Genomic DNA, 5,403 nt, shown 5'->3' on the forward strand with positions numbered 1-5,403 from the left:
CGTGTCTCTGCTCACTTTTGTTTATGCATTCACAAACTTACGAGCTGCAGCTTTGAAGGAAAGGTCCGGTCCAGAAGGATTTGTAATTTGTTCCACATGCAGACCAGTGGTTGGTTTATAAATGATTTGATTTGCAAGGAGCTGGCACGTCTATAATGAGCACCAAAAGGCATAAGTGGCAGCATCATGAGGGGCGTGATAGTAGAAATAGAAACAAAGAAAATAAAATGTTGAGGCCATAAGAGCTCAATTTAATTAGACAAACATGCATGTTTCCAGTTGATCTGTTGAAATGACAGAATGAAAACCTGGTCTTTTTTCTGTCTGTTTCCTCAGCTAAACTGAAAACATAATAAAGCTGCACACAGACACTCGTGTAATTAACTTTGTACCCATGACCCTGGTAGGGCTTTGTAAGTTAGTGTTATCAGGCAGTTGCTGGAGCATCCAACAGTCAAAACCGTGAGTGAGGATGCCTCATAGACAGCTAACATTTTGTCAGAATTAAACTTATTATGGTTATTCTTGGGATGGACAATGTTTTTCTTATTATAACTATTGTTTTAATTTCATTTATATTATTGTTACTCTGATGCAGCATAATACTGGCAACTTAAAAAAGTCATTATTCATTTCACATCACATATTACATTCAGCTAAATACAAACTACATCATGATCAATATTACACAAACCGACTTGTGCTTTAATGATGCTCCATTTGTATTGTCCAGTGGTTTTATTCATACATTTATATCATTAATACTTTTTTGGGGAGTTGCAAATATGAAACTCTAAAGTTGTTCTCGGAAAATGAACGTTTCATGCCAGTTCTGACCTCTTCGAATGAACATACAGATGCAGATAAGTTGGGTTAATTCACCAAACATTCAGCCAGGACCCCAGTAAAAGGCTGAAAATCAAAGACTAAACTGTGGTATGGCGCCTCAAGTTGTGAATTTGGCCTTTCCCAAGTCTTGTTTTTAGTGCTGGAAGTAACTGTATTTGGGTGGGAAAGGGGGTATTGTTGGATTAACCACAAACACCCTGATTAGAAGGAGTAAACCTCTCCAAAAACAATTGTGCTTTCCTGAAAGAAACTGACATTATCTGATTTTTTTGTTTGTTTTTGTTTTTGCACAGGAGATGCTTTGAAGCCACAACAACATTGCACACAGTCTGCTAAATACACAAAATGTGTGCTGAGAATGATGGATCACAGTAAATCTGGACAGGACATGACTCCATGAGCTCTCTCTGTGCTTCTGTAATAGGGTTTTACAGCTGAGGTTAGGTTTTTTTACTCTTAACTTAACTTTTTTACTAGTCCTGTTCAATAACTTTACAAGTAGCCCTCCAACAAAACCTATTTACAACCTGTTTACTTTATGGCTGGTTGAACAGCATCAATTCATAACGGAAAACCCTCCTCCATTTATACACAGTATATGGTATTGTTGTCTGTCTAGAAAGGCTTGTGATGTCCTATCACTATGTGTAATTAAAGCCATTTTTTAGGGATTTTAATATATTTTCACCATACTTTTTTAGATAAAAGAGATACACCAGACAAGTATTATTTTGTCATTTTTATGGCTTCACTGAACAAAGTGATTTAAACAGCAAATAATGATTTATAATGTTAATGTTACAGAATCAACATGTCACTGTTAAAGGTTGTTTTTTTCTGGCGTAACAGCAAATGTTTCCTTCTGGTCCCTCAAAGGAACAGGACTCTAACACTGAGCACTATGAGCTGTGAGGGGAATAAAAGCACCAACATGTTTTATAGATTTCACCAATGTCATTTATAAAACTTTTAGGTCAAGTTGCGCCGTCGACATGGTGGCGTTGCTGTTTATATCTTGAAATGCATGACATTTCCTGCAGTCCCCCCCTTTAACAGCAGGCTTTGTGAAAGAGAAAATACAGTGATATTGCTTCACAGCAGGAATGGCTGCCTGATCTCATCTGAAAAGCTTCTTTAGTTCAGCGTTCCAGCTGAAGAAGCCTTTCGGAAACGTCTTCAAGAAACAAGAAGTCTGGGAGCCATTTTTACGCTCTTAGAATCTGCAGAAGAGTTTGCAGGAAACGCAGACTTCATACACAAAGTTTTAACCGTTTTGTTCACAGCAGGACATAAATTAGTAGCAGAGATTTTAAGTACAGTAATTAAAGCAGTTTTGTTGTTGTTTTTGGATCCTGTATAACAGTGTTACCACCCAACCTTATCTATGGCTGCTAAATATTTGCCATTGTGTCCCTCTTTGTGGAAATGTCTTTTTGCCTCAAGTGGAAGCTCATACAGTAATGGCACGACTCTACAATAAGGGTCCCTTTAAAAAGGATTTAATATTGCATAATAAATGGATAATTGATTCGTTTTTAAACACTTTAAAAAGCATTTAAAACACTGTTTGTACACTGAAGCAGGCTGTACATTTAAATGTAAGTTTTATTTGGTGTTCAGCTTTCATTTTTAAAATCTTTATATTGCAAAACAAACTTTTTGCATTTTCATATTTTTGTACCGCTAAACTTACTGACAGCTGTTTGATATTTAAAATGTAAATCATGAAGAACGCAGGGAAACGGTGAGAACAGAGATTCCAGATCAAGGTTGGCCCACTATTTGGCAAGAAGCAAGTAAGTTTTGTCATTTTTAACTAAATCACTGCAGTAGTTGATAAGGTTTTTACAACTTAATAACTTCTGTAATAACTATCAGTAATTTATAAGGGTACTCTTATTGTGAAGTGTTAACCATTAAGTGCCACCTATAACTAAAGACATGTTTCTGCATTAAAACACACTGTAGTGTATTTAGTGGAGTGGGCTAAAGGTTTTGTAGGCATTGCGGCCTTCTACATCTAGCAACCTGCCTGTTGAAATGATCTTGAGCAACAATTTGGAAGTCCTGCTACATTGAAACTGAATTGCCCCCTCACATTATTAAGCAATAAAAAGGGGGAAAAATCATTCTCCAAAGATTGTTTATTACCACAAATAATATCTCTGTTTCCTATCAACCGCCCAGATTGCTCTATTACACCCTCAAAAGTTCTTTTTTTTCTTTCTGCTGCTTAGCAGGACATGTGTTTTTCATCAGACTGTCAGACTTCAGCAGAATTTCAGGGGAACTGCCTCAGTTTCAGCTTTATTCTCTTTAAACCTGATTTTTGAGTTACTGTTTTTCACTTGCTGTCTCTTGATGCATCACTTCCTGTGTGGAAGTTATTCCTGAGGGCCTGGAGCCAAATCTGCCCTTATCAGCTCAGTCATCGCAGCAAACGCCAGCATTTTTGTTTTTTCTGGTTGTGTACTTCACATGTGCATGGGTGTGTCCGTCTGAGTGTTGATGTATGTTCATGTGCACAATTAACAGGACGCACGAACAGATTTCCATGCATTCGCCTGAGTGTTCATGTGTAGAGGGACAGTTCTCTGGAAAATTTGTCTTGGCTCTTCAGCAGCTTTTCTGAAATTTCCTCTTTGCTCCAGTTGACAAAGCTGTAGAGACCTATCTCATTCAGACCTCTCTGCAACCTTTTTTTCCAGTGAAATTTACCAGTAATAGCACACAACCGACACACGGACTTGATTATAAATTCGCACAATGTGTGCCCAGTTCTGTGTCTGTGTGATGCACTGGGATAACTACTCCCAGCTGCCGTGTCTGAACAAAAAGCACATCTGGAAGGAAAAAAGAAACAGATAAAGAGGGTTAGAGTTAACTTATCGCATTTTTTTTCTATGGAATTGCTTGATGTTTTCTGTTGAATGTAGCGTCTTAGACGCAAATGCTGCGCTGGAAACCCTCACTTTTGTACACAGACAATCACAGATACAAGAAATGCTGCAAATAACTTTAACAGCTGTCACTTTGTGTATCCGTGCTGCTTGAACATGGAACTCCTGCTGCTTGAATGAGTGGATTTGTGTGCAAACCCCTGCACCCTTCTTCTTTTTCTTGTCTTTTTTATGTGTTTGTATATGTATCACAGCAAGGTTTTGAGAACTTTCAGAGAAAAAAAAAAGTGAGAAAAGGCTGTGGGCTATATTTGCAGAAACAAGATGTTTAAAACTCTGGAATTGGAAAGGCAGTTACCCCCTCAGACTAAAATGCTCTCTTGCTCCATGTGGAAGAAATTTAAAACAAAAAATAAGGAGGCTGTGTGTGTCAGAGAGAGAAAGAAACAGAGGCGAAAACTGATTTACTCTTTTTGTTGGGGGGGAGGAAGGTCATTCCTGCGTGTATGAGTCAGAGTTTTAAGAGAGACCAGAACACCCCCACAGAATCACTCCACCTCTTCATCCTCCCATCACACACACACACACAGTCTTCCACTCATCGTTCTCTTTTTAAGGAGAAACCCTTCAGAGAGAAGATCTTCACAGTAATATCTCTGGTCACTATCTGACTGGCTCCTAAATCTCAGCTTCTTTTCTGTCTCAGCCCTTCTTTTCATCTCCGCACTTGGCCAAATGTTGGCTGAAGTCTCACCTGCAATTAGTTAGATTGGATGTGTAGCACATAGTTCTCTCGGTTTACTTACTTTGGAAATAATCATCTGCAAGTTAGAGCCTTACGGTGTCCAACACCAGATAAAGTATGGGGGTTTTTTTGGGGGGAGAGGGGCTTTTTTTCCCTTGAAAGTTCCACATTCATCTCCAAAGTCAACTAATGTGTTATGAAGATTTTTGTTTTCTGGCTTGAATACAACGTTGTCCCTCCAGTGGCAGACCTACATGCATGATCAGCAAAGAGAAGGTGGAATAAAACCTGCTTTATGTTAGTCATGTACATGTGTCTGTGGCGATTTGCCCAAATACTGTACATCCAGTAAAAGAGCGAGACCTCCCACGATGAGCACAAACACTTCAACACATACAAATAGGAAATCGGGCAACTGAAGCACCTACAGATGTATAAACATGGTGAGAAGAGTCATGGTCAGGCTGTAAGTGTTTACATCGGCTCCAAACTCCTCTCTCTAGGCCTTCTAATTACAAGCAGACCACCAGAAAGCTGAGTGCCAGTTCCTGCATGTGTGTTTATGAATATTAAAGGGGTTAGGTCTACTCTTTATCTTGTTCTGTATCGCCGTGTCCTTAAGATTAACTGTAAATGTGCTCTATAAGGGGTGCGTGAAAGCCAGGTGTGTCTGCAGGCTTGTCCCCTAAGGACCACATCTGCAGAAGGGCTTCATCCTCAGATAGTAAAAAGGTCATTACCGCCTGTGGACCTGAATCTGTTCCTGAAGGGAGAACACAGATGCTTGGCTCAATGAGCCATGGGTACACGCGCGCGCGCACGCGGGTTCCAGTGGAGCCACGGCGCCCCCACGCGGACAGCGGCGCACACCGAGGTGAGTCGCGCGCGCGCTGGAGGAGGGATCAGGGC

This window comes from Kryptolebias marmoratus, linkage group LG20 (genome assembly GCF_001649575.2).
Source record: "Kryptolebias marmoratus isolate JLee-2015 linkage group LG20, ASM164957v2, whole genome shotgun sequence".
NCBI classification, from domain to species: Eukaryota; Metazoa; Chordata; class Actinopteri; order Cyprinodontiformes; family Rivulidae; genus Kryptolebias; species Kryptolebias marmoratus.